Source organism: Schistocerca gregaria, unplaced genomic scaffold (genome assembly GCF_023897955.1).
Source record: "Schistocerca gregaria isolate iqSchGreg1 unplaced genomic scaffold, iqSchGreg1.2 ptg000564l, whole genome shotgun sequence".
Classification (NCBI taxonomy): Eukaryota; Metazoa; Arthropoda; class Insecta; order Orthoptera; family Acrididae; genus Schistocerca; species Schistocerca gregaria.
In genome coordinates, this window is record NW_026061956.1 from 92,754 (window position 1) to 116,638 (window position 23,885).

General features: G+C 55.6%; 49 non-coding genes across 49 annotated transcripts; 12 read left to right on the forward strand and 37 right to left on the reverse strand.

Annotated features, from left to right (window-relative positions):
* Positions 1-173: 173 nt before the first annotated feature.
* Trnae-uuc (transfer RNA glutamic acid (anticodon UUC)) lies at positions 174-245 on the reverse strand. The gene has a single exon. It is a non-coding gene; the product is annotated as a tRNA-Glu (tRNA).
* A 705-nt stretch (positions 246-950) lies between these two features.
* Positions 951-1,021, reverse strand: Trnag-gcc (transfer RNA glycine (anticodon GCC)). Its single transcript has one exon. It is a non-coding gene; the product is annotated as a tRNA-Gly (tRNA).
* Positions 1,022-1,352: 331 nt separating this feature from the next.
* On the forward strand, positions 1,353-1,424 carry Trnag-ucc (transfer RNA glycine (anticodon UCC)). Its single transcript has one exon. It is a non-coding gene; the product is annotated as a tRNA-Gly (tRNA).
* Positions 1,425-1,860: 436 nt separating this feature from the next.
* Trnai-aau (transfer RNA isoleucine (anticodon AAU)) lies at positions 1,861-1,934 on the reverse strand. The gene has a single exon. It is a non-coding gene; the product is annotated as a tRNA-Ile (tRNA).
* A 198-nt stretch (positions 1,935-2,132) lies between these two features.
* Trnae-uuc (transfer RNA glutamic acid (anticodon UUC)) lies at positions 2,133-2,204 on the reverse strand. The gene has a single exon. It is a non-coding gene; the product is annotated as a tRNA-Glu (tRNA).
* A 705-nt stretch (positions 2,205-2,909) lies between these two features.
* On the reverse strand, positions 2,910-2,980 carry Trnag-gcc (transfer RNA glycine (anticodon GCC)). Its single transcript has one exon. It is a non-coding gene; the product is annotated as a tRNA-Gly (tRNA).
* A 331-nt stretch (positions 2,981-3,311) lies between these two features.
* Trnag-ucc (transfer RNA glycine (anticodon UCC)) lies at positions 3,312-3,383 on the forward strand. The gene has a single exon. It is a non-coding gene; the product is annotated as a tRNA-Gly (tRNA).
* Positions 3,384-3,819: 436 nt separating this feature from the next.
* On the reverse strand, positions 3,820-3,893 carry Trnai-aau (transfer RNA isoleucine (anticodon AAU)). Its single transcript has one exon. It is a non-coding gene; the product is annotated as a tRNA-Ile (tRNA).
* A 198-nt stretch (positions 3,894-4,091) lies between these two features.
* On the reverse strand, positions 4,092-4,163 carry Trnae-uuc (transfer RNA glutamic acid (anticodon UUC)). The gene has a single exon. It is a non-coding gene; the product is annotated as a tRNA-Glu (tRNA).
* Positions 4,164-4,868: 705 nt separating this feature from the next.
* Positions 4,869-4,939, reverse strand: Trnag-gcc (transfer RNA glycine (anticodon GCC)). Its single transcript has one exon. It is a non-coding gene; the product is annotated as a tRNA-Gly (tRNA).
* A 331-nt stretch (positions 4,940-5,270) lies between these two features.
* Positions 5,271-5,342, forward strand: Trnag-ucc (transfer RNA glycine (anticodon UCC)). The gene has a single exon. It is a non-coding gene; the product is annotated as a tRNA-Gly (tRNA).
* A 436-nt stretch (positions 5,343-5,778) lies between these two features.
* Positions 5,779-5,852, reverse strand: Trnai-aau (transfer RNA isoleucine (anticodon AAU)). Its single transcript has one exon. It is a non-coding gene; the product is annotated as a tRNA-Ile (tRNA).
* A 198-nt stretch (positions 5,853-6,050) lies between these two features.
* Trnae-uuc (transfer RNA glutamic acid (anticodon UUC)) lies at positions 6,051-6,122 on the reverse strand. Its single transcript has one exon. It is a non-coding gene; the product is annotated as a tRNA-Glu (tRNA).
* Positions 6,123-6,827: 705 nt separating this feature from the next.
* On the reverse strand, positions 6,828-6,898 carry Trnag-gcc (transfer RNA glycine (anticodon GCC)). The gene has a single exon. It is a non-coding gene; the product is annotated as a tRNA-Gly (tRNA).
* A 331-nt stretch (positions 6,899-7,229) lies between these two features.
* Positions 7,230-7,301, forward strand: Trnag-ucc (transfer RNA glycine (anticodon UCC)). The gene has a single exon. It is a non-coding gene; the product is annotated as a tRNA-Gly (tRNA).
* Positions 7,302-7,737: 436 nt separating this feature from the next.
* Trnai-aau (transfer RNA isoleucine (anticodon AAU)) lies at positions 7,738-7,811 on the reverse strand. The gene has a single exon. It is a non-coding gene; the product is annotated as a tRNA-Ile (tRNA).
* A 198-nt stretch (positions 7,812-8,009) lies between these two features.
* Trnae-uuc (transfer RNA glutamic acid (anticodon UUC)) lies at positions 8,010-8,081 on the reverse strand. The gene has a single exon. It is a non-coding gene; the product is annotated as a tRNA-Glu (tRNA).
* Positions 8,082-8,786: 705 nt separating this feature from the next.
* Trnag-gcc (transfer RNA glycine (anticodon GCC)) lies at positions 8,787-8,857 on the reverse strand. Its single transcript has one exon. It is a non-coding gene; the product is annotated as a tRNA-Gly (tRNA).
* Positions 8,858-9,188: 331 nt separating this feature from the next.
* Positions 9,189-9,260, forward strand: Trnag-ucc (transfer RNA glycine (anticodon UCC)). The gene has a single exon. It is a non-coding gene; the product is annotated as a tRNA-Gly (tRNA).
* Positions 9,261-9,696: 436 nt separating this feature from the next.
* Positions 9,697-9,770, reverse strand: Trnai-aau (transfer RNA isoleucine (anticodon AAU)). Its single transcript has one exon. It is a non-coding gene; the product is annotated as a tRNA-Ile (tRNA).
* Positions 9,771-9,968: 198 nt separating this feature from the next.
* Trnae-uuc (transfer RNA glutamic acid (anticodon UUC)) lies at positions 9,969-10,040 on the reverse strand. Its single transcript has one exon. It is a non-coding gene; the product is annotated as a tRNA-Glu (tRNA).
* A 705-nt stretch (positions 10,041-10,745) lies between these two features.
* On the reverse strand, positions 10,746-10,816 carry Trnag-gcc (transfer RNA glycine (anticodon GCC)). The gene has a single exon. It is a non-coding gene; the product is annotated as a tRNA-Gly (tRNA).
* A 331-nt stretch (positions 10,817-11,147) lies between these two features.
* Positions 11,148-11,219, forward strand: Trnag-ucc (transfer RNA glycine (anticodon UCC)). Its single transcript has one exon. It is a non-coding gene; the product is annotated as a tRNA-Gly (tRNA).
* A 436-nt stretch (positions 11,220-11,655) lies between these two features.
* Trnai-aau (transfer RNA isoleucine (anticodon AAU)) lies at positions 11,656-11,729 on the reverse strand. The gene has a single exon. It is a non-coding gene; the product is annotated as a tRNA-Ile (tRNA).
* Positions 11,730-11,927: 198 nt separating this feature from the next.
* Positions 11,928-11,999, reverse strand: Trnae-uuc (transfer RNA glutamic acid (anticodon UUC)). The gene has a single exon. It is a non-coding gene; the product is annotated as a tRNA-Glu (tRNA).
* A 705-nt stretch (positions 12,000-12,704) lies between these two features.
* Positions 12,705-12,775, reverse strand: Trnag-gcc (transfer RNA glycine (anticodon GCC)). Its single transcript has one exon. It is a non-coding gene; the product is annotated as a tRNA-Gly (tRNA).
* A 331-nt stretch (positions 12,776-13,106) lies between these two features.
* On the forward strand, positions 13,107-13,178 carry Trnag-ucc (transfer RNA glycine (anticodon UCC)). Its single transcript has one exon. It is a non-coding gene; the product is annotated as a tRNA-Gly (tRNA).
* A 436-nt stretch (positions 13,179-13,614) lies between these two features.
* Trnai-aau (transfer RNA isoleucine (anticodon AAU)) lies at positions 13,615-13,688 on the reverse strand. Its single transcript has one exon. It is a non-coding gene; the product is annotated as a tRNA-Ile (tRNA).
* A 198-nt stretch (positions 13,689-13,886) lies between these two features.
* Positions 13,887-13,958, reverse strand: Trnae-uuc (transfer RNA glutamic acid (anticodon UUC)). The gene has a single exon. It is a non-coding gene; the product is annotated as a tRNA-Glu (tRNA).
* A 705-nt stretch (positions 13,959-14,663) lies between these two features.
* Trnag-gcc (transfer RNA glycine (anticodon GCC)) lies at positions 14,664-14,734 on the reverse strand. The gene has a single exon. It is a non-coding gene; the product is annotated as a tRNA-Gly (tRNA).
* Positions 14,735-15,065: 331 nt separating this feature from the next.
* Positions 15,066-15,137, forward strand: Trnag-ucc (transfer RNA glycine (anticodon UCC)). Its single transcript has one exon. It is a non-coding gene; the product is annotated as a tRNA-Gly (tRNA).
* Positions 15,138-15,573: 436 nt separating this feature from the next.
* Trnai-aau (transfer RNA isoleucine (anticodon AAU)) lies at positions 15,574-15,647 on the reverse strand. The gene has a single exon. It is a non-coding gene; the product is annotated as a tRNA-Ile (tRNA).
* A 198-nt stretch (positions 15,648-15,845) lies between these two features.
* On the reverse strand, positions 15,846-15,917 carry Trnae-uuc (transfer RNA glutamic acid (anticodon UUC)). The gene has a single exon. It is a non-coding gene; the product is annotated as a tRNA-Glu (tRNA).
* Positions 15,918-16,622: 705 nt separating this feature from the next.
* Positions 16,623-16,693, reverse strand: Trnag-gcc (transfer RNA glycine (anticodon GCC)). Its single transcript has one exon. It is a non-coding gene; the product is annotated as a tRNA-Gly (tRNA).
* A 331-nt stretch (positions 16,694-17,024) lies between these two features.
* Positions 17,025-17,096, forward strand: Trnag-ucc (transfer RNA glycine (anticodon UCC)). Its single transcript has one exon. It is a non-coding gene; the product is annotated as a tRNA-Gly (tRNA).
* Positions 17,097-17,532: 436 nt separating this feature from the next.
* Positions 17,533-17,606, reverse strand: Trnai-aau (transfer RNA isoleucine (anticodon AAU)). Its single transcript has one exon. It is a non-coding gene; the product is annotated as a tRNA-Ile (tRNA).
* Positions 17,607-17,804: 198 nt separating this feature from the next.
* Trnae-uuc (transfer RNA glutamic acid (anticodon UUC)) lies at positions 17,805-17,876 on the reverse strand. The gene has a single exon. It is a non-coding gene; the product is annotated as a tRNA-Glu (tRNA).
* Positions 17,877-18,581: 705 nt separating this feature from the next.
* Trnag-gcc (transfer RNA glycine (anticodon GCC)) lies at positions 18,582-18,652 on the reverse strand. The gene has a single exon. It is a non-coding gene; the product is annotated as a tRNA-Gly (tRNA).
* A 331-nt stretch (positions 18,653-18,983) lies between these two features.
* Positions 18,984-19,055, forward strand: Trnag-ucc (transfer RNA glycine (anticodon UCC)). Its single transcript has one exon. It is a non-coding gene; the product is annotated as a tRNA-Gly (tRNA).
* Positions 19,056-19,491: 436 nt separating this feature from the next.
* Positions 19,492-19,565, reverse strand: Trnai-aau (transfer RNA isoleucine (anticodon AAU)). The gene has a single exon. It is a non-coding gene; the product is annotated as a tRNA-Ile (tRNA).
* Positions 19,566-19,763: 198 nt separating this feature from the next.
* Trnae-uuc (transfer RNA glutamic acid (anticodon UUC)) lies at positions 19,764-19,835 on the reverse strand. The gene has a single exon. It is a non-coding gene; the product is annotated as a tRNA-Glu (tRNA).
* A 705-nt stretch (positions 19,836-20,540) lies between these two features.
* On the reverse strand, positions 20,541-20,611 carry Trnag-gcc (transfer RNA glycine (anticodon GCC)). The gene has a single exon. It is a non-coding gene; the product is annotated as a tRNA-Gly (tRNA).
* Positions 20,612-20,942: 331 nt separating this feature from the next.
* Positions 20,943-21,014, forward strand: Trnag-ucc (transfer RNA glycine (anticodon UCC)). The gene has a single exon. It is a non-coding gene; the product is annotated as a tRNA-Gly (tRNA).
* Positions 21,015-21,450: 436 nt separating this feature from the next.
* On the reverse strand, positions 21,451-21,524 carry Trnai-aau (transfer RNA isoleucine (anticodon AAU)). The gene has a single exon. It is a non-coding gene; the product is annotated as a tRNA-Ile (tRNA).
* A 198-nt stretch (positions 21,525-21,722) lies between these two features.
* Trnae-uuc (transfer RNA glutamic acid (anticodon UUC)) lies at positions 21,723-21,794 on the reverse strand. The gene has a single exon. It is a non-coding gene; the product is annotated as a tRNA-Glu (tRNA).
* A 705-nt stretch (positions 21,795-22,499) lies between these two features.
* Trnag-gcc (transfer RNA glycine (anticodon GCC)) lies at positions 22,500-22,570 on the reverse strand. The gene has a single exon. It is a non-coding gene; the product is annotated as a tRNA-Gly (tRNA).
* A 331-nt stretch (positions 22,571-22,901) lies between these two features.
* Positions 22,902-22,973, forward strand: Trnag-ucc (transfer RNA glycine (anticodon UCC)). Its single transcript has one exon. It is a non-coding gene; the product is annotated as a tRNA-Gly (tRNA).
* Positions 22,974-23,409: 436 nt separating this feature from the next.
* Trnai-aau (transfer RNA isoleucine (anticodon AAU)) lies at positions 23,410-23,483 on the reverse strand. Its single transcript has one exon. It is a non-coding gene; the product is annotated as a tRNA-Ile (tRNA).
* Positions 23,484-23,681: 198 nt separating this feature from the next.
* On the reverse strand, positions 23,682-23,753 carry Trnae-uuc (transfer RNA glutamic acid (anticodon UUC)). Its single transcript has one exon. It is a non-coding gene; the product is annotated as a tRNA-Glu (tRNA).
* Positions 23,754-23,885: the final 132 nt, after the last annotated feature.

Genomic DNA, 23,885 nt, shown 5'->3' on the forward strand with positions numbered 1-23,885 from the left:
ACGCTGGAAACGTGTGGCATGAAGCCATACACCATTTCTATGGCCGTCGAGTGTCTGCTTCCCTCCTCTATATTCTGCTGACTGTCACGAAACAGTAGCTATATTGCGAGCAGGACGGGAAACGGCAGCTCGCACAGCTCAAACTTGTCACGATTCGTGTGGAAAAAATTCCGTTCCGGTACCGGGAATCGAACCCGGGCCTCCTGGGTGAAAGCCAGGTATCCTAGCCACTAGACCACACCGGATGTGGGCGTTCCTTCGACGGCTCGGACGGTCGCTTGTCGCATTTCGTGCCGAGTCCCGCGTCGGCGCCCTTTTCTCTTTGCGAGCATACTGACTGGCAAGGCGAGCACCTCAAACGTCTCAGAGCAATGCTTTTGGCTTCATGCTCTGCTGGGAGAAGAGGAAAAGGGAAGCTGTAAGTAGCAAAAGCAGGAAGTAAACATTTTCCCGCTGAAGCGTTGTGGATAACAAACAAGAAATACGTTGGGGCCCTAGCAACAGCACCACCCGCGGTCACAGGAAATTAAATCGAGGATCGAACTCACGACCTTAAGATTACGAGACCTAGGCGCTGCCTACTGCGCTACCGAGGCACCGGCGACCCGTACCCAATGTTGGACGCAGAGACACTGTACTTCCTGGATAACGTGTTCTATTTGCTACACGTGCATTGCCGGCCCTGTTGATTGCGGTGTTGCTGCAGCTTTTGCAGCGATAGGAAGCACTCCTTGACGTTGAAGTTCGGTGCCTCGGAGGCACCTGGACACAGCAACTTGCGAGTCGAGGCCGACGCTAGTCTGCAGAACATGATGCGATCGTCCTAGTGGGGACCCGAAAGTGCTGCGTTCTCGGTTCTTCTCAAGGGAATCCAGCTATACATTCTTATGGATCGTGCATGTCAAGCGCGCAAGCCACACTGCAGCATTATCGCGGGAAAAGCAAAATGATGCATCGGCCGGGAATCGAACCCGGGCCGCCCGCGTGGCAGGCGAGCATTCTACCACTGAACCACCGATGCTCGGGACAGTAGCAACTTCACGCTGCTTCCTGAGCAGATGTCTCAAGGGAAAGTGGGACTGCCGTAGCATCCTGTCGAGAAGATGCTGCAGACGCTGAACCCTGCACTGCACTGCTTAAAAACGCCGCCAGAACGCGGTCCTCTGCGTACTCTTGCGTCGCCGGCACCGACTCTTGCCAAAGGATGCGAAATGTGCGCGGATACGCTGTCCGAATGCGTCTGGATGTGCTCCCCTAGCCTACCTCGAAATGCGCCTGCCAGGTACCATCACCTTCGGCCGCTGCCGACAGGCGGGAAGCCGACACGGTGCGGCCCCGGGGCGCTCGCTTGTGCGGTGGTGGTGTAATGGTCAGCATAGCTGCCTTCCAAGCAGTTGATCCGGGTTCGATTCCCGGCCACCGCAGCAGGCTTTTAATTTCGCGTATGAGTACTTTTGCCACGCGCCCTTAAATTAATGTTTTTTTCTCCCTGTTACTCGCTGCACACCAGCCCCTAGTGTGTCTCGACTTGTCTCGACTTTGCTCGGCTGACGCGAGAGCTGACGCTCTCAAATCGGCCTATATCAAAACGACAAGCACGAGAAACGACTGAGAGAGGTAAGGGGAGGCGAGGCAATGGACACACAGCACGCCCCTTCATGTCACGGTGGCGTCTCCCTGACCGAATCGGGCTGAAGCTCCGAAAACAAAGGAGAAAGGAACAGAGGAAGTAAAACTGCCAACAGTACCCTGTGTTCGGATGCGCTCACGCGCCCGAGTACTGGCAAGGGTGATGATCTTTTGGTGATCACACTGGCCAGCTGAAATCGGCGCTGCCTTTTCGTAGTTGTAAAAGCGAAGTGGCCCGTGGGGGGATCGAACCCACGACCTTCGCGTTATTAGCACGACGCTCTAACCAACTGAGCTAACAGGCCTCGACAGATTCAGTTGCTCAGCCCTACGCTGGAAACGTGTGGCATGAAGCCATACACCATTTCTATGGCCGTCGAGTGTCTGCTTCCCTCCTCTATATTCTGCTGACTGTCACGAAACAGTAGCTATATTGCGAGCAGGACGGGAAACGGCAGCTCGCACAGCTCAAACTTGTCACGATTCGTGTGGAAAAAATTCCGTTCCGGTACCGGGAATCGAACCCGGGCCTCCTGGGTGAAAGCCAGGTATCCTAGCCACTAGACCACACCGGATGTGGGCGTTCCTTCGACGGCTCGGACGGTCGCTTGTCGCATTTCGTGCCGAGTCCCGCGTCGGCGCCCTTTTCTCTTTGCGAGCATACTGACTGGCAAGGCGAGCACCTCAAACGTCTCAGAGCAATGCTTTTGGCTTCATGCTCTGCTGGGAGAAGAGGAAAAGGGAAGCTGTAAGTAGCAAAAGCAGGAAGTAAACATTTTCCCGCTGAAGCGTTGTGGATAACAAACAAGAAATACGTTGGGGCCCTAGCAACAGCACCACCCGCGGTCACAGGAAATTAAATCGAGGATCGAACTCACGACCTTAAGATTACGAGACCTAGGCGCTGCCTACTGCGCTACCGAGGCACCGGCGACCCGTACCCAATGTTGGACGCAGAGACACTGTACTTCCTGGATAACGTGTTCTATTTGCTACACGTGCATTGCCGGCCCTGTTGATTGCGGTGTTGCTGCAGCTTTTGCAGCGATAGGAAGCACTCCTTGACGTTGAAGTTCGGTGCCTCGGAGGCACCTGGACACAGCAACTTGCGAGTCGAGGCCGACGCTAGTCTGCAGAACATGATGCGATCGTCCTAGTGGGGACCCGAAAGTGCTGCGTTCTCGGTTCTTCTCAAGGGAATCCAGCTATACATTCTTATGGATCGTGCATGTCAAGCGCGCAAGCCACACTGCAGCATTATCGCGGGAAAAGCAAAATGATGCATCGGCCGGGAATCGAACCCGGGCCGCCCGCGTGGCAGGCGAGCATTCTACCACTGAACCACCGATGCTCGGGACAGTAGCAACTTCACGCTGCTTCCTCAGCAGATGTCTCAAGGGAAAGTGGGACTGCCGTAGCATCCTGTCGAGAAGATGCTGCAGACGCTGAACCCTGCACTGCACTGCTTAAAAACGCCGCCAGAACGCGGTCCTCTGCGTACTCTTGCGTCGCCGGCACCGACTCTTGCCAAAGGATGCGAAATGTGCGCGGATACGCTGTCCGAATGCGTCTGGATGTGCTCCCCTAGCCTACCTCGAAATGCGCCTGCCAGGTACCATCACCTTCGGCCGCTGCCGACAGGCGGGAAGCCGACACGGTGCGGCCCCGGGGCGCTCGCTTGTGCGGTGGTGGTGTAATGGTCAGCATAGCTGCCTTCCAAGCAGTTGATCCGGGTTCGATTCCCGGCCACCGCAGCAGGCTTTTAATTTCGCGTATGAGTACTTTTGCCACGCGCCCTTAAATTAATGTTTTTTTCTCCCTGTTACTCGCTGCACACCAGCCCCTAGTGTGTCTCGACTTGTCTCGACTTTGCTCGGCTGACGCGAGAGCTGACGCTCTCAAATCGGCCTATATCAAAACGACAAGCACGAGAAACGACTGAGAGAGGTAAGGGGAGGCGAGGCAATGGACACACAGCACGCCCCTTCATGTCACGGTGGCGTCTCCCTGACCGAATCGGGCTGAAGCTCCGAAAACAAAGGAGAAAGGAACAGAGGAAGTAAAACTGCCAACAGTACCCTGTGTTCGGATGCGCTCACGCGCCCGAGTACTGGCAAGGGTGATGATCTTTTGGTGATCACACTGGCCAGCTGAAATCGGCGCTGCCTTTTCGTAGTTGTAAATGCGAAGTGGCCCGTGGGGGGATCGAACCCACGACCTTCGCGTTATTAGCACGACGCTCTAACCAACTGAGCTAACAGGCCTCGACAGATTCAGTTGCTCAGCCCTACGCTGGAAACGTGTGGCATGAAGCCATACACCATTTCTATGGCCGTCGAGTGTCTGCTTCCCTCCTCTATATTCTGCTGACTGTCACGAAACAGTAGCTATATTGCGAGCAGGACGGGAAACGGCAGCTCGCACAGCTCAAACTTGTCACGATTCGTGTGGAAAAAATTCCGTTCCGGTACCGGGAATCGAACCCGGGCCTCCTGGGTGAAAGCCAGGTATCCTAGCCACTAGACCACACCGGATGTGGGCGTTCCTTCGACGGCTCGGACGGTCGCTTGTCGCATTTCGTGCCGAGTCCCGCGTCGGCGCCCTTTTCTCTTTGCGAGCATACTGACTGGCAAGGCGAGCACCTCAAACGTCTCAGAGCAATGCTTTTGGCTTCATGCTCTGCTGGGAGAAGAGGAAAAGGGAAGCTGTAAGTAGCAAAAGCAGGAAGTAAACATTTTCCCGCTGAAGCGTTGTGGATAACAAACAAGAAATACGTTGGGGCCCTAGCAACAGCACCACCCGCGGTCACAGGAAATTAAATCGAGGATCGAACTCACGACCTTAAGATTACGAGACCTAGGCGCTGCCTACTGCGCTACCGAGGCACCGGCGACCCGTACCCAATGTTGGACGCAGAGACACTGTACTTCCTGGATAACGTGTTCTATTTGCTACACGTGCATTGCCGGCCCTGTTGATTGCGGTGTTGCTGCAGCTTTTGCAGCGATAGGAAGCACTCCTTGACGTTGAAGTTCGGTGCCTCGGAGGCACCTGGACACAGCAACTTGCGAGTCGAGGCCGACGCTAGTCTGCAGAACATGATGCGATCGTCCTAGTGGGGACCCGAAAGTGCTGCGTTCTCGGTTCTTCTCAAGGGAATCCAGCTATACATTCTTATGGATCGTGCATGTCAAGCGCGCAAGCCACACTGCAGCATTATCGCGGGAAAAGCAAAATGATGCATCGGCCGGGAATCGAACCCGGGCCGCCCGCGTGGCAGGCGAGCATTCTACCACTGAACCACCGATGCTCGGGACAGTAGCAACTTCACGCTGCTTCCTCAGCAGATGTCTCAAGGGAAAGTGGGACTGCCGTAGCATCCTGTCGAGAAGATGCTGCAGACGCTGAACCCTGCACTGCACTGCTTAAAAACGCCGCCAGAACGCGGTCCTCTGCGTACTCTTGCGTCGCCGGCACCGACTCTTGCCAAAGGATGCGAAATGTGCGCGGATACGCTGTCCGAATGCGTCTGGATGTGCTCCCCTAGCCTACCTCGAAATGCGCCTGCCAGGTACCATCACCTTCGGCCGCTGCCGACAGGCGGGAAGCCGACACGGTGCGGCCCCGGGGCGCTCGCTTGTGCGGTGGTGGTGTAATGGTCAGCATAGCTGCCTTCCAAGCAGTTGATCCGGGTTCGATTCCCGGCCACCGCAGCAGGCTTTTAATTTCGCGTATGAGTACTTTTGCCACGCGCCCTTAAATTAATGTTTTTTTCTCCCTGTTACTCGCTGCACACCAGCCCCTAGTGTGTCTCGACTTGTCTCGACTTTGCTCGGCTGACGCGAGAGCTGACGCTCTCAAATCGGCCTATATCAAAACGACAAGCACGAGAAACGACTGAGAGAGGTAAGGGGAGGCGAGGCAATGGACACACAGCACGCCCCTTCATGTCACGGTGGCGTCTCCCTGACCGAATCGGGCTGAAGCTCCGAAAACAAAGGAGAAAGGAACAGAGGAAGTAAAACTGCCAACAGTACCCTGTGTTCGGATGCGCTCACGCGCCCGAGTACTGGCAAGGGTGATGATCTTTTGGTGATCACACTGGCCAGCTGAAATCGGCGCTGCCTTTTCGTAGTTGTAAATGCGAAGTGGCCCGTGGGGGGATCGAACCCACGACCTTCGCGTTATTAGCACGACGCTCTAACCAACTGAGCTAACAGGCCTCGACAGATTCAGTTGCTCAGCCCTACGCTGGAAACGTGTGGCATGAAGCCATACACCATTTCTATGGCCGTCGAGTGTCTGCTTCCCTCCTCTATATTCTGCTGACTGTCACGAAACAGTAGCTATATTGCGAGCAGGACGGGAAACGGCAGCTCGCACAGCTCAAACTTGTCACGATTCGTGTGGAAAAAATTCCGTTCCGGTACCGGGAATCGAACCCGGGCCTCCTGGGTGAAAGCCAGGTATCCTAGCCACTAGACCACACCGGATGTGGGCGTTCCTTCGACGGCTCGGACGGTCGCTTGTCGCATTTCGTGCCGAGTCCCGCGTCGGCGCCCTTTTCTCTTTGCGAGCATACTGACTGGCAAGGCGAGCACCTCAAACGTCTCAGAGCAATGCTTTTGGCTTCATGCTCTGCTGGGAGAAGAGGAAAAGGGAAGCTGTAAGTAGCAAAAGCAGGAAGTAAACATTTTCCCGCTGAAGCGTTGTGGATAACAAACAAGAAATACGTTGGGGCCCTAGCAACAGCACCACCCGCGGTCACAGGAAATTAAATCGAGGATCGAACTCACGACCTTAAGATTACGAGACCTAGGCGCTGCCTACTGCGCTACCGAGGCACCGGCGACCCGTACCCAATGTTGGACGCAGAGACACTGTACTTCCTGGATAACGTGTTCTATTTGCTACACGTGCATTGCCGGCCCTGTTGATTGCGGTGTTGCTGCAGCTTTTGCAGCGATAGGAAGCACTCCTTGACGTTGAAGTTCGGTGCCTCGGAGGCACCTGGACACAGCAACTTGCGAGTCGAGGCCGACGCTAGTCTGCAGAACATGATGCGATCGTCCTAGTGGGGACCCGAAAGTGCTGCGTTCTCGGTTCTTCTCAAGGGAATCCAGCTATACATTCTTATGGATCGTGCATGTCAAGCGCGCAAGCCACACTGCAGCATTATCGCGGGAAAAGCAAAATGATGCATCGGCCGGGAATCGAACCCGGGCCGCCCGCGTGGCAGGCGAGCATTCTACCACTGAACCACCGATGCTCGGGACAGTAGCAACTTCACGCTGCTTCCTGAGCAGATGTCTCAAGGGAAAGTGGGACTGCCGTAGCATCCTGTCGAGAAGATGCTGCAGACGGTGAACCCTGCACTGCACTGCTTAAAAACGCCGCCAGAACGCGGTCCTCTGCGTACTCTTGCGTCGCCGGCACCGACTCTTGCCAAAGGATGCGAAATGTGCGCGGATACGCTGTCCGAATGCGTCTGGATGTGCTCCCCTAGCCTACCTCGAAATGCGCCTGCCAGGTACCATCACCTTCGGCCGCTGCCGACAGGCGGGAAGCCGACACGGTGCGGCCCCGGGGCGCTCGCTTGTGCGGTGGTGGTGTAATGGTCAGCATAGCTGCCTTCCAAGCAGTTGATCCGGGTTCGATTCCCGGCCACCGCAGCAGGCTTTTAATTTCGCGTATGAGTACTTTTGCCACGCGCCCTTAAATTAATGTTTTTTTCTCCCTGTTACTCGCTGCACACCAGCCCCTAGTGTGTCTCGACTTGTCTCGACTTTGCTCGGCTGACGCGAGAGCTGACGCTCTCAAATCGGCCTATATCAAAACGACAAGCACGAGAAACGACTGAGAGAGGTAAGGGGAGGCGAGGCAATGGACACACAGCACGCCCCTTCATGTCACGGTGGCGTCTCCCTGACCGAATCGGGCTGAAGCTCCGAAAACAAAGGAGAAAGGAACAGAGGAAGTAAAACTGCCAACAGTACCCTGTGTTCGGATGCGCTCACGCGCCCGAGTACTGGCAAGGGTGATGATCTTTTGGTGATCACACTGGCCAGCTGAAATCGGCGCTGCCTTTTCGTAGTTGTAAAAGCGAAGTGGCCCGTGGGGGGATCGAACCCACGACCTTCGCGTTATTAGCACGACGCTCTAACCAACTGAGCTAACAGGCCTCGACAGATTCAGTTGCTCAGCCCTACGCTGGAAACGTGTGGCATGAAGCCATACACCATTTCTATGGCCGTCGAGTGTCTGCTTCCCTCCTCTATATTCTGCTGACTGTCACGAAACAGTAGCTATATTGCGAGCAGGACGGGAAACGGCAGCTCGCACAGCTCAAACTTGTCACGATTCGTGTGGAAAAAATTCCGTTCCGGTACCGGGAATCGAACCCGGGCCTCCTGGGTGAAAGCCAGGTATCCTAGCCACTAGACCACACCGGATGTGGGCGTTCCTTCGACGGCTCGGACGGTCGCTTGTCGCATTTCGTGCCGAGTCCCGCGTCGGCGCCCTTTTCTCTTTGCGAGCATACTGACTGGCAAGGCGAGCACCTCAAACGTCTCAGAGCAATGCTTTTGGCTTCATGCTCTGCTGGGAGAAGAGGAAAAGGGAAGCTGTAAGTAGCAAAAGCAGGAAGTAAACATTTTCCCGCTGAAGCGTTGTGGATAACAAACAAGAAATACGTTGGGGCCCTAGCAACAGCACCACCCGCGGTCACAGGAAATTAAATCGAGGATCGAACTCACGACCTTAAGATTACGAGACCTAGGCGCTGCCTACTGCGCTACCGAGGCACCGGCGACCCGTACCCAATGTTGGACGCAGAGACACTGTACTTCCTGGATAACGTGTTCTATTTGCTACACGTGCATTGCCGGCCCTGTTGATTGCGGTGTTGCTGCAGCTTTTGCAGCGATAGGAAGCACTCCTTGACGTTGAAGTTCGGTGCCTCGGAGGCACCTGGACACAGCAACTTGCGAGTCGAGGCCGACGCTAGTCTGCAGAACATGATGCGATCGTCCTAGTGGGGACCCGAAAGTGCTGCGTTCTCGGTTCTTCTCAAGGGAATCCAGCTATACATTCTTATGGATCGTGCATGTCAAGCGCGCAAGCCACACTGCAGCATTATCGCGGGAAAAGCAAAATGATGCATCGGCCGGGAATCGAACCCGGGCCGCCCGCGTGGCAGGCGAGCATTCTACCACTGAACCACCGATGCTCGGGACAGTAGCAACTTCACGCTGCTTCCTGAGCAGATGTCTCAAGGGAAAGTGGGACTGCCGTAGCATCCTGTCGAGAAGATGCTGCAGACGCTGAACCCTGCACTGCACTGCTTAAAAACGCCGCCAGAACGCGGTCCTCTGCGTACTCTTGCGTCGCCGGCACCGACTCTTGCCAAAGGATGCGAAATGTGCGCGGATACGCTGTCCGAATGCGTCTGGATGTGCTCCCCTAGCCTACCTCGAAATGCGCCTGCCAGGTACCATCACCTTCGGCCGCTGCCGACAGGCGGGAAGCCGACACGGTGCGGCCCCGGGGCGCTCGCTTGTGCGGTGGTGGTGTAATGGTCAGCATAGCTGCCTTCCAAGCAGTTGATCCGGGTTCGATTCCCGGCCACCGCAGCAGGCTTTTAATTTCGCGTATGAGTACTTTTGCCACGCGCCCTTAAATTAATGTTTTTTTCTCCCTGTTACTCGCTGCACACCAGCCCCTAGTGTGTCTCGACTTGTCTCGACTTTGCTCGGCTGACGCGAGAGCTGACGCTCTCAAATCGGCCTATATCAAAACGACAAGCACGAGAAACGACTGAGAGAGGTAAGGGGAGGCGAGGCAATGGACACACAGCACGCCCCTTCATGTCACGGTGGCGTCTCCCTGACCGAATCGGGCTGAAGCTCCGAAAACAAAGGAGAAAGGAACAGAGGAAGTAAAACTGCCAACAGTACCCTGTGTTCGGATGCGCTCACGCGCCCGAGTACTGGCAAGGGTGATGATCTTTTGGTGATCACACTGGCCAGCTGAAATCGGCGCTGCCTTTTCGTAGTTGTAAATGCGAAGTGGCCCGTGGGGGGATCGAACCCACGACCTTCGCGTTATTAGCACGACGCTCTAACCAACTGAGCTAACAGGCCTCGACAGATTCAGTTGCTCAGCCCTACGCTGGAAACGTGTGGCATGAAGCCATACACCATTTCTATGGCCGTCGAGTGTCTGCTTCCCTCCTCTATATTCTGCTGACTGTCACGAAACAGTAGCTATATTGCGAGCAGGACGGGAAACGGCAGCTCGCACAGCTCAAACTTGTCACGATTCGTGTGGAAAAAATTCCGTTCCGGTACCGGGAATCGAACCCGGGCCTCCTGGGTGAAAGCCAGGTATCCTAGCCACTAGACCACACCGGATGTGGGCGTTCCTTCGACGGCTCGGACGGTCGCTTGTCGCATTTCGTGCCGAGTCCCGCGTCGGCGCCCTTTTCTCTTTGCGAGCATACTGACTGGCAAGGCGAGCACCTCAAACGTCTCAGAGCAATGCTTTTGGCTTCATGCTCTGCTGGGAGAAGAGGAAAAGGGAAGCTGTAAGTAGCAAAAGCAGGAAGTAAACATTTTCCCGCTGAAGCGTTGTGGATAACAAACAAGAAATACGTTGGGGCCCTAGCAACAGCACCACCCGCGGTCACAGGAAATTAAATCGAGGATCGAACTCACGACCTTAAGATTACGAGACCTAGGCGCTGCCTACTGCGCTACCGAGGCACCGGCGACCCGTACCCAATGTTGGACGCAGAGACACTGTACTTCCTGGATAACGTGTTCTATTTGCTACACGTGCATTGCCGGCCCTGTTGATTGCGGTGTTGCTGCAGCTTTTGCAGCGATAGGAAGCACTCCTTGACGTTGAAGTTCGGTGCCTCGGAGGCACCTGGACACAGCAACTTGCGAGTCGAGGCCGACGCTAGTCTGCAGAACATGATGCGATCGTCCTAGTGGGGACCCGAAAGTGCTGCGTTCTCGGTTCTTCTCAAGGGAATCCAGCTATACATTCTTATGGATCGTGCATGTCAAGCGCGCAAGCCACACTGCAGCATTATCGCGGGAAAAGCAAAATGATGCATCGGCCGGGAATCGAACCCGGGCCGCCCGCGTGGCAGGCGAGCATTCTACCACTGAACCACCGATGCTCGGGACAGTAGCAACTTCACGCTGCTTCCTGAGCAGATGTCTCAAGGGAAAGTGGGACTGCCGTAGCATCCTGTCGAGAAGATGCTGCAGACGGTGAACCCTGCACTGCACTGCTTAAAAACGCCGCCAGAACGCGGTCCTCTGCGTACTCTTGCGTCGCCGGCACCGACTCTTGCCAAAGGATGCGAAATGTGCGCGGATACGCTGTCCGAATGCGTCTGGATGTGCTCCCCTAGCCTACCTCGAAATGCGCCTGCCAGGTACCATCACCTTCGGCCGCTGCCGACAGGCGGGAAGCCGACACGGTGCGGCCCCGGGGCGCTCGCTTGTGCGGTGGTGGTGTAATGGTCAGCATAGCTGCCTTCCAAGCAGTTGATCCGGGTTCGATTCCCGGCCACCGCAGCAGGCTTTTAATTTCGCGTATGAGTACTTTTGCCACGCGCCCTTAAATTAATGTTTTTTTCTCCCTGTTACTCGCTGCACACCAGCCCCTAGTGTGTCTCGACTTGTCTCGACTTTGCTCGGCTGACGCGAGAGCTGACGCTCTCAAATCGGCCTATATCAAAACGACAAGCACGAGAAACGACTGAGAGAGGTAAGGGGAGGCGAGGCAATGGACACACAGCACGCCCCTTCATGTCACGGTGGCGTCTCCCTGACCGAATCGGGCTGAAGCTCCGAAAACAAAGGAGAAAGGAACAGAGGAAGTAAAACTGCCAACAGTACCCTGTGTTCGGATGCGCTCACGCGCCCGAGTACTGGCAAGGGTGATGATCTTTTGGTGATCACACTGGCCAGCTGAAATCGGCGCTGCCTTTTCGTAGTTGTAAAAGCGAAGTGGCCCGTGGGGGGATCGAACCCACGACCTTCGCGTTATTAGCACGACGCTCTAACCAACTGAGCTAACAGGCCTCGACAGATTCAGTTGCTCAGCCCTACGCTGGAAACGTGTGGCATGAAGCCATACACCATTTCTATGGCCGTCGAGTGTCTGCTTCCCTCCTCTATATTCTGCTGACTGTCACGAAACAGTAGCTATATTGCGAGCAGGACGGGAAACGGCAGCTCGCACAGCTCAAACTTGTCACGATTCGTGTGGAAAAAATTCCGTTCCGGTACCGGGAATCGAACCCGGGCCTCCTGGGTGAAAGCCAGGTATCCTAGCCACTAGACCACACCGGATGTGGGCGTTCCTTCGACGGCTCGGACGGTCGCTTGTCGCATTTCGTGCCGAGTCCCGCGTCGGCGCCCTTTTCTCTTTGCGAGCATACTGACTGGCAAGGCGAGCACCTCAAACGTCTCAGAGCAATGCTTTTGGCTTCATGCTCTGCTGGGAGAAGAGGAAAAGGGAAGCTGTAAGTAGCAAAAGCAGGAAGTAAACATTTTCCCGCTGAAGCGTTGTGGATAACAAACAAGAAATACGTTGGGGCCCTAGCAACAGCACCACCCGCGGTCACAGGAAATTAAATCGAGGATCGAACTCACGACCTTAAGATTACGAGACCTAGGCGCTGCCTACTGCGCTACCGAGGCACCGGCGACCCGTACCCAATGTTGGACGCAGAGACACTGTACTTCCTGGATAACGTGTTCTATTTGCTACACGTGCATTGCCGGCCCTGTTGATTGCGGTGTTGCTGCAGCTTTTGCAGCGATAGGAAGCACTCCTTGACGTTGAAGTTCGGTGCCTCGGAGGCACCTGGACACAGCAACTTGCGAGTCGAGGCCGACGCTAGTCTGCAGAACATGATGCGATCGTCCTAGTGGGGACCCGAAAGTGCTGCGTTCTCGGTTCTTCTCAAGGGAATCCAGCTATACATTCTTATGGATCGTGCATGTCAAGCGCGCAAGCCACACTGCAGCATTATCGCGGGAAAAGCAAAATGATGCATCGGCCGGGAATCGAACCCGGGCCGCCCGCGTGGCAGGCGAGCATTCTACCACTGAACCACCGATGCTCGGGACAGTAGCAACTTCACGCTGCTTCCTGAGCAGATGTCTCAAGGGAAAGTGGGACTGCCGTAGCATCCTGTCGAGAAGATGCTGCAGACGCTGAACCCTGCACTGCACTGCTTAAAAACGCCGCCAGAACGCGGTCCTCTGCGTACTCTTGCGTCGCCGGCACCGACTCTTGCCAAAGGATGCGAAATGTGCGCGGATACGCTGTCCGAATGCGTCTGGATGTGCTCCCCTAGCCTACCTCGAAATGCGCCTGCCAGGTACCATCACCTTCGGCCGCTGCCGACAGGCGGGAAGCCGACACGGTGCGGCCCCGGGGCGCTCGCTTGTGCGGTGGTGGTGTAATGGTCAGCATAGCTGCCTTCCAAGCAGTTGATCCGGGTTCGATTCCCGGCCACCGCAGCAGGCTTTTAATTTCGCGTATGAGTACTTTTGCCACGCGCCCTTAAATTAATGTTTTTTTCTCCCTGTTACTCGCTGCACACCAGCCCCTAGTGTGTCTCGACTTGTCTCGACTTTGCTCGGCTGACGCGAGAGCTGACGCTCTCAAATCGGCCTATATCAAAACGACAAGCACGAGAAACGACTGAGAGAGGTAAGGGGAGGCGAGGCAATGGACACACAGCACGCCCCTTCATGTCACGGTGGCGTCTCCCTGACCGAATCGGGCTGAAGCTCCGAAAACAAAGGAGAAAGGAACAGAGGAAGTAAAACTGCCAACAGTACCCTGTGTTCGGATGCGCTCACGCGCCCGAGTACTGGCAAGGGTGATGATCTTTTGGTGATCACACTGGCCAGCTGAAATCGGCGCTGCCTTTTCGTAGTTGTAAAAGCGAAGTGGCCCGTGGGGGGATCGAACCCACGACCTTCGCGTTATTAGCACGACGCTCTAACCAACTGAGCTAACAGGCCTCGACAGATTCAGTTGCTCAGCCCTACGCTGGAAACGTGTGGCATGAAGCCACACACCATTTCTATGGCCGTCGAGTGTCTGCTTCCCTCCTCTATATTCTGCTGACTGTCACGAAACAGTAGCTATATTGCGAGCAGGATGGGAAACGGCAGCTCGCACAGCTCAAACTTGTCACGATTCGTGTGGAAAAAATTCCGTTCCGGTACCGGGAATCGAACCCGGGCCTCCTGGGTGAAAGCCAGGTATCCTAGCCACTAGACCACACCGGATGTGGGCGTTCCTTCGACGGCTCGGACGGTCGCTTGTCGCATTTCGTGCCGAGTCCCGCGTCGGCGCCCTTTTCTCTTTGCGAGCATACTGACTGGCAAGGCGAGCACCTCAAACGTCTCAGAGCAATGCTTTTGGCTTCATGCTCAGCTGGGAGAAGAGGAAAAGGGAAGCTGTAAGTAGCAAAAGCAGGAAGTAAACATTTTCCCGCTGAAGCGTTGTGGATAACAAACAAGAAATACGTTGGGGCCCTAGCAACAGCACCACCCGCGGTCACAGGAAATTAAATCGAGGATCGAACTCACGACCTTAAGATTACGAGACCTAGGCGCTGCCTACTGCGCTACCGAGGCACCGGCGACACGTACCCAATGTTGGACGCAGAGACACTGTACTTCCTGGATAACGTGTTCTATTTGCTACACGTGCATTGCCGGCCCTGTTGATTGCGGTGTTGCTGCAGCTTTTGCAGCGATAGGAAGCACTCCTTGACGTTGAAGTTCGGTGCCTCGGAGGCACCTGGACACAGCAACTTGCGAGTCGAGGCCGACGCTAGTCTGCAGAACATGATGCGATCGTCCTAGTGGGGACCCGAAAGTGCTGCGTTCTCGGTTCTTCTCAAGGGAATCCAGCTATACATTCTTATGGATCGTGCATGTCAAGCGCGCAAGCCACACTGCAGCATTATCGCGGGAAAAGCAAAATGATGCATCGGCCGGGAATCGAACCCGGGCCGCCCGCGTGGCAGGCGAGCATTCTACCACTGAATCACCGATGCTCGGGACAGTAGCAACTTCACGCTGCTTCCTGAGCAGATGTCTCAAGGGAAAGTGGGACTGCCGTAGCATCCTGTCGAGAAGATGCTGCAGACGCTGAACCCTGCACTGCACTGCTTAAAAACGCCGCCAGAACGCGGTCCTCTGCGTACTCTTGCGTCGCCGGCACCGACTCTTGCCAAAGGATGCGAAATGTGCGCGGATACGCTGTCCGAATGCGTCTGGATGTGCTCCCCTAGCCTACCTCGAAATGCGCCTGCCAGGTACCATCACCTTCGGCCGCTGCCGACAGGCGGGAAGCCGACACGGTGCGGCCCCGGGGCGCTCGCTTGTGCGGTGGTGGTGTAATGGTCAGCATAGCTGCCTTCCAAGCAGTTGATCCGGGTTCGATTCCCGGCCACCACAGCAGGCTTTTAATTTCGCGTATGAGTACTTTTGCCACGCGCCCTTAAATTAATGTTTTTTTCTCCCTGTTACTCGCTGCACACCAGCCCCTAGTGTGTCTCGACTTGTCTCGACTTTGCTCGGCTGACGCGAGAGCTGACGCTCTCAAATCGGCCTATATCAAAACGACAAGCACGAGAAACGACTGAGAGAGGTAAGGGGAGGCGAGGCAATGGACACACAGCACGCCCCTTCATGTCACGGTGGCGTCTCCCTGACCGAATCGGGCTGAAGCTCCGAAAACAAAGGAGAAAGGAACAGAGGAAGTAAAACTGCCAACAGTACCCTGTGTTCGGATGCGCTCACGCGCCCGAGTACTGGCAAGGGTGATGATCTTTTGGTGATCACACTGGCCAGCTGAAATCGGCGCTGCCTTTTCGTAGTTGTAAAAGCGAAGTGGCCCGTGGGGGGATCGAACCCACGACCTTCGCGTTATTAGCACGACGCTCTAACCAACTGAGCTAACAGGCCTCGACAGATTCAGTTGCTCAGCCCTACGCTGGAAACGTGTGGCATGAAGCCATACACCATTTCTATGGCCGTCGAGTGTCTGCTTCCCTCCTCTATATTCTGCTGACTGTCACGAAACAGTAGCTATATTGCGAGCAGGACGGGAAACGGCAGCTCGCACAGCTCAAACTTGTCACGATTCGTGTGGAAAAAATTCCGTTCCGGTACCGGGAATCGAACCCGGGCCTCCTGGGTGAAAGCCAGGTATCCTAGCCACTAGACCACACCGGATGTGGGCGTTCCTTCGACGGCTCGGACGGTCGCTTGTCGCATTTCGTGCCGAGTCCCGCGTCGGCGCCCTTTTCTCTTTGCGAGCATACTGACTGGCAAGGCGAGCACCTCAAACGTCTCAGAGCAATGCTTTTGGCTTCATGCTCTGCTGGGAGAAGAGGAAAAGGGAAGCTGTAAGTAGCAAAAGCAGGAAGTAAACATTTTCCCGCTGAAGCGTTGTGGATAACAAACAAGAAATACGTTGGGGCCCTAGCAACAGCACCACCCGCGGTCACAGGAAATTAAATCGAGGATCGAACTCACGACCTTAAGATTACGAGACCTAGGCGCTGCCTACTGCGCTACCGAGGCACCGGCGACCCGTACCCAATGTTGGACGCAGAGACACTGTACTTCCTGGATAACGTGTTCTATTTGCTACACGTGCATTGCCGGCCCTGTTGATTGCGGTGTTGCTGCAGCTTTTGCAGCGATAGGAAGCACTCCTTGACGTTGAAGTTCGGTGCCTCGGAGGCACCTGGACACAGCAACTTGCGAGTCGAGGCCGACGCTAGTCTGCAGAACATGATGCGATCGTCCTAGTGGGGACCCGAAAGTGCTGCGTTCTCGGTTCTTCTCAAGGGAATCCAGCTATACATTCTTATGGATCGTGCATGTCAAGCGCGCAAGCCACACTGCAGCATTATCGCGGGAAAAGCAAAATGATGCATCGGCCGGGAATCGAACCCGGGCCGCCCGCGTGGCAGGCGAGCATTCTACCACTGAACCACCGATGCTCGGGACAGTAGCAACTTCACGCTGCTTCCTCAGCAGATGTCTCAAGGGAAAGTGGGACTGCCGTAGCATCCTGTCGAGAAGATGCTGCAGACGCTGAACCCTGCACTGCACTGCTTAAAAACGCCGCCAGAACGCGGTCCTCTGCGTACTCTTGCGTCGCCGGCACCGACTCTTGCCAAAGGATGCGAAATGTGCGCGGATACGCTGTCCGAATGCGTCTGGATGTGCTCCCCTAGCCTACCTCGAAATGCGCCTGCCAGGTACCATCACCTTCGGCCGCTGCCGACAGGCGGGAAGCCGACACGGTGCGGCCCCGGGGCGCTCGCTTGTGCGGTGGTGGTGTAATGGTCAGCATAGCTGCCTTCCAAGCAGTTGATCCGGGTTCGATTCCCGGCCACCACAGCAGGCTTTTAATTTCGCGTATGAGTACTTTTGCCACGCGCCCTTAAATTAATGTTTTTTTCTCCCTGTTACTCGCTGCACACCAGCCCCTAGTGTGTCTCGACTTGTCTCGACTTTGCTCGGCTGACGCGAGAGCTGACGCTCTCAAATCGGCCTATATCAAAACGACAAGCACGAGAAACGACTGAGAGAGGTAAGGGGAGGCGAGGCAATGGACACACAGCACGCCCCTTCATGTCACGGTGGCGTCTCCCTGACCGAATCGGGCTGAAGCTCCGAAAACAAAGGAGAAAGGAACAGAGGAAGTAAAACTGCCAACAGTACCCTGTGTTCGGATGCGCTCACGCGCCCGAGTACTGGCAAGGGTGATGATCTTTTGGTGATCACACTGGCCAGCTGAAATCGGCGCTGCCTTTTCGTAGTTGTAAAAGCGAAGTGGCCCGTGGGGGGATCGAACCCACGACCTTCGCGTTATTAGCACGACGCTCTAACCAACTGAGCTAACAGGCCTCGACAGATTCAGTTGCTCAGCCCTACGCTGGAAACGTGTGGCATGAAGCCATACACCATTTCTATGGCCGTCGAGTGTCTGCTTCCCTCCTCTATATTCTGCTGACTGTCACGAAACAGTAGCTATATTGCGAGCAGGACGGGAAACGGCAGCTCGCACAGCTCAAACTTGTCACGATTCGTGTGGAAAAAATTCCGTTCCGGTACCGGGAATCGAACCCGGGCCTCCTGGGTGAAAGCCAGGTATCCTAGCCACTAGACCACACCGGATGTGGGCGTTCCTTCGACGGCTCGGACGGTCGCTTGTCGCATTTCGTGCCGAGTCCCGCGTCGGCGCCCTTTTCTCTTTGCGAGCATACTGACTGGCAAGGCGAGCACCTCAAACGTCTCAGAGCAATGCTTTTGGCTTCATGCTCTGCTGGGAGAAGAGGAAAAGGGAAGCTGTAAGTAGCAAAAGCAGGAAGTAAACATTTTCCCGCTGAAGCGTTGTGGATAACAAACAAGAAATACGTTGGGGCCCTAGCAACAGCACCACCCGCGGTCACAGGAAATTAAATCGAGGATCGAACTCACGACCTTAAGATTACGAGACCTAGGCGCTGCCTACTGCGCTACCGAGGCACCGGCGACCCGTACCCAATGTTGGACGCAGAGACACTGTACTTCCTGGATAACGTGTTCTATTTGCTACACGTGCATTGCCGGCCCTGTTGATTGCGGTGTTGCTGCAGCTTTTGCAGCGATAGGAAGCACTCCTTGACGTTGAAGTTCGGTGCCTCGGAGGCACCTGGACACAGCAACTTGCGAGTCGAGGCCGACGCTAGTCTGCAGAACATGATGCGATCGTCCTAGTGGGGACCCGAAAGTGCTGCGTTCTCGGTTCTTCTCAAGGGAATCCAGCTATACATTCTTATGGATCGTGCATGTCAAGCGCGCAAGCCACACTGCAGCATTATCGCGGGAAAAGCAAAATGATGCATCGGCCGGGAATCGAACCCGGGCCGCCCGCGTGGCAGGCGAGCATTCTACCACTGAACCACCGATGCTCGGGACAGTAGCAACTTCACGCTGCTTCCTGAGCAGATGTCTCAAGGGAAAGTGGGACTGCCGTAGCATCCTGTCGAGAAGATGCTGCAGACGCTGAACCCTGCACTGCACTGCTTAAAAACGCCGCCAGAACGCGGTCCTCTGCGTACTCTTGCGTCGCCGGCACCGACTCTTGCCAAAGGATGCGAAATGTGCGCGGATACGCTGTCCGAATGCGTCTGGATGTGCTCCCCTAGCCTACCTCGAAATGCGCCTGCCAGGTACCATCACCTTCGGCCGCTGCCGACAGGCGGGAAGCCGACACGGTGCGGCCCCGGGGCGCTCGCTTGTGCGGTGGTGGTGTAATGGTCAGCATAGCTGCCTTCCAAGCAGTTGATCCGGGTTCGATTCCCGGCCACCGCAGCAGGCTTTTAATTTCGCGTATGAGTACTTTTGCCACGCGCCCTTAAATTAATGTTTTTTTCTCCCTGTTACTCGCTGCACACCAGCCCCTAGTGTGTCTCGACTTGTCTCGACTTTGCTCGGCTGACGCGAGAGCTGACGCTCTCAAATCGGCCTATATCAAAACGACAAGCACGAGAAACGACTGAGAGAGGTAAGGGGAGGCGAGGCAATGGACACACAGCACGCCCCTTCATGTCACGGTGGCGTCTCCCTGACCGAATCGGGCTGAAGCTCCGAAAACAAAGGAGAAAGGAACAGAGGAAGTAAAACTGCCAACAGTACCCTGTGTTCGGATGCGCTCACGCGCCCGAGTACTGGCAAGGGTGATGATCTTTTGGTGATCACACTGGCCAGCTGAAATCGGCGCTGCCTTTTCGTAGTTGTAAAAGCGAAGTGGCCCGTGGGGGGATCGAACCCACGACCTTCGCGTTATTAGCACGACGCTCTAACCAACTGAGCTAACAGGCCTCGACAGATTCAGTTGCTCAGCCCTACGCTGGAAACGTGTGGCATGAAGCCACACACCATTTCTATGGCCGTCGAGTGTCTGCTTCCCTCCTCTATATTCTGCTGACTGTCACGAAACAGTAGCTATATTGCGAGCAGGATGGGAAACGGCAGCTCGCACAGCTCAAACTTGTCACGATTCGTGTGGAAAAAATTCCGTTCCGGTACCGGGAATCGAACCCGGGCCTCCTGGGTGAAAGCCAGGTATCCTAGCCACTAGACCACACCGGATGTGGGCGTTCCTTCGACGGCTCGGACGGTCGCTTGTCGCATTTCGTGCCGAGTCCCGCGTCGGCGCCCTTTTCTCTTTGCGAGCATACTGACTGGCAAGGCGAGCACCTCAAACGTCTCAGAGCAATGCTTTTGGCTTCATGCTCAGCTGGGAGAAGAGGAAAAGGGAAGCTGTAAGTAGCAAAAGCAGGAAGTAAACATTTTCCCGCTGAAGCGTTGTGGATAACAAACAAGAAATACGTTGGGGCCCTAGCAACAGCACCACCCGCGGTCACAGGAAATTAAATCGAGGATCGAACTCACGACCTTAAGATTACGAGACCTAGGCGCTGCCTACTGCGCTACCGAGGCACCGGCGACCCGTACCCAATGTTGGACGCAGAGACACTGTACTTCCTGGATAACGTGTTCTATTTGCTACACGTGCATTGCCGGCCCTGTTGATTGCGGTGTTGCTGCAGCTTTTGCAGCGATAGGAAGCACTCCTTGACGTTGAAGTTCGGTGCCTCGGAGGCACCTGGACACAGCAACTTGCGAGTCGAGGCCGACGCTAGTCTGCAGAACATGATGCGATCGTCCTAGTGGGGACCCGAAAGTGCTGCGTTCTCGGTTCTTCTCAAGGGAATCCAGCTATACATTCTTATGGATCGTGCATGTCAAGCGCGCAAGCCACACTGCAGCATTATCGCGGGAAAAGCAAAATGATGCATCGGCCGGGAATCGAACCCGGGCCGCCCGCGTGGCAGGCGAGCATTCTACCACTGAATCACCGATGCTCGGGACAGTAGCAACTTCACGCTGCTTCCTGAGCAGATGTCTCAAGGGAAAGTGGGACTGCCGTAGCATCCTGTCGAGAAGATGCTGCAGACGCTGAACCCTGCACTGCACTGCTTAAAAACGCCGCCAGAACGCGGTCCTCTGCGTACTCTTGCGTCGCCGGCACCGACTCTTGCCAAAGGATGCGAAATGTGCGCGGATACGCTGTCCGAATGCGTCTGGATGTGCTCCCCTAGCCTACCTCGAAATGCGCCTGCCAGGTACCATCACCTTCGGCCGCTGCCGACAGGCGGGAAGCCGACACGGTGCGGCCCCGGGGCGCTCGCTTGTGCGGTGGTGGTGTAATGGTCAGCATAGCTGCCTTCCAAGCAGTTGATCCGGGTTCGATTCCCGGCCACCACAGCAGGCTTTTAATTTCGCGTATGAGTACTTTTGCCACGCGCCCTTAAATTAATGTTTTTTTCTCCCTGTTACTCGCTGCACACCAGCCCCTAGTGTGTCTCGACTTGTCTCGACTTTGCTCGGCTGACGCGAGAGCTGACGCTCTCAAATCGGCCTATATCAAAACGACAAGCACGAGAAACGACTGAGAGAGGTAAGGGGAGGCGAGGCAATGGACACACAGCACGCCCCTTCATGTCACGGTGGCGTCTCCCTGACCGAATCGGGCTGAAGCTCCGAAAACAAAGGAGAAAGGAACAGAGGAAGTAAAACTGCCAACAGTACCCTGTGTTCGGATGCGCTCACGCGCCCGAGTACTGGCAAGGGTGATGATCTTTTGGTGATCACACTGGCCAGCTGAAATCGGCGCTGCCTTTTCGTAGTTGTAAAAGCGAAGTGGCCCGTGGGGGGATCGAACCCACGACCTTCGCGTTATTAGCACGACGCTCTAACCAACTGAGCTAACAGGCCTCGACAGATTCAGTTGCTCAGCCCTACGCTGGAAACGTGTGGCATGAAGCCACACACCATTTCTATGGCCGTCGAGTGTCTGCTTCCCTCCTCTATATTCTGCTGACTGTCACGAAACAGTAGCTATATTGCGAGCAGGATGGGAAACGGCAGCTCGCACAGCTCAAACTTGTCACGATTCGTGTGGAAAAAATTCCGTTCCGGTACCGGGAATCGAACCCGGGCCTCCTGGGTGAAAGCCAGGTATCCTAGCCACTAGACCACACCGGATGTGGGCGTTCCTTCGACGGCTCGGACGGTCGCTTGTCGCATTTCGTGCCGAGTCCCGCGTCGGCGCCCTTTTCTCTTTGCGAGCATACTGACTGGCAAGGCGAGCACCTCAAACGTCTCAGAGCAATGCTTTTGGCTTCATGCTCAGCTGGGAGAAGAGGAAAAGGGAAGCTGTAAGTAGCAAAAGCAGGAAGTAAACATTTTCCCGCTGAAGCGTTGTGGATAACAAACAAGAAATACGTTGGGGCCCTAGCAACAGCACCACCCGCGGTCACAGGAAATTAAATCGAGGATCGAACTCACGACCTTAAGATTACGAGACCTAGGCGCTGCCTACTGCGCTACCGAGGCACCGGCGACCCGTACCCAATGTTGGACGCAGAGACACTGTACTTCCTGGATAACGTGTTCTATTTGCTACACGTGCATTGCCGGCCCTGTTGATTGCGGTGTTGCTGCAGCTTTTGCAGCGATAGGAAGCACTCCTTGACGTTGAAGTTCGGTGCCTCGGAGGCACCTGGACACAGCAACTTGCGAGTCGAGGCCGACGCTAGTCTGCAGAACATGATGCGATCGTCCTAGTGGGGACCCGAAAGTGCTGCGTTCTCGGTTCTTCTCAAGGGAATCCAGCTATACATTCTTATGGATCGTGCATGTCAAGCGCGCAAGCCACACTGCAGCATTATCGCGGGAAAAGCAAAATGATGCATCGGCCGGGAATCGAACCCGGGCCGCCCGCGTGGCAGGCGAGCATTCTACCACTGAATCACCGATGCTCGGGACAGTAGCAACTTCACGCTGCTTCCTGAGCAGATGTCTCAAGGGAAAGTGGGACTGCCGTAGCATCCTGTCGAGAAGATGCTGCAGACGCTGAACCCTGCACTGCACTGCTTAAAAACGCCGCCAGAACGCGGTCCTCTGCGTACTCTTGCGTCGCCGGCACCGACTCTTGCCAAAGGATGCGAAATGTGCGCGGATACGCTGTCCGAATGCGTCTGGATGTGCTCCCCTAGCCTACCTCGAAATGCGCCTGCCAGGTACCATCACCTTCGGCCGCTGCCGACAGGCGGGAAGCCGACACGGTGCGGCCCCGGGGCGCTCGCTTGTGCGGTGGTGGTGTAATGGTCAGCATAGCTGCCTTCCAAGCAGTTGATCCGGGTTCGATTCCCGGCCACCACAGCAGGCTTTTAATTTCGCGTATGAGTACTTTTGCCACGCGCCCTTAAATTAATGTTTTTTTCTCCCTGTTACTCGCTGCACACCAGCCCCTAGTGTGTCTCGACTTGTCTCGACTTTGCTCGGCTGACGCGAGAGCTGACGCTCTCAAATCGGCCTATATCAAAACGACAAGCACGAGAAACGACTGAGAGAGGTAAGGGGAGGCGAGGCAATGGACACACAGCACGCCCCTTCATGTCACGGTGGCGTCTCCCTGACCGAATCGGGCTGAAGCTCCGAAAACAAAGGAGAAAGGAACAGAGGAAGTAAAACTGCCAACAGTACCCTGTGTTCGGATGCGCTCACGCGCCCGAGTACTGGCAAGGGTGATGATCTTTTGGTGATCACACTGGCCAGCTGAAATCGGCGCTGCCTTTTCGTAGTTGTAAAAGCGAAGTGGCCCGTGGGGGGATCGAACCCACGACCTTCGCGTTATTAGCACGACGCTCTAACCAACTGAGCTAACAGGCCTCGACAGATTCAGTTGCTCAGCCCTACGCTGGAAACGTGTGGCATGAAGCCATACACCATTTCTATGGCCGTCGAGTGTCTGCTTCCCTCCTCTATATTCTGCTGACTGTCACGAAACAGTAGCTATATTGCGAGCAGGACGGGAAACGGCAGCTCGCACAGCTCAAACTTGTCACGATTCGTGTGGAAAAAATTCCGTTCCGGTACCGGGAATCGAACCCGGGCCTCCTGGGTGAAAGCCAGGTATCCTAGCCACTAGACCACACCGGATGTGGGCGTTCCTTCGACGGCTCGGACGGTCGCTTGTCGCATTTCGTGCCGAGTCCCGCGTCGGCGCCCTTTTCTCTTTGCGAGCATACTGACTGGCAAGGCGAGCACCTCAAACGTCTCAGAGCAATGCTT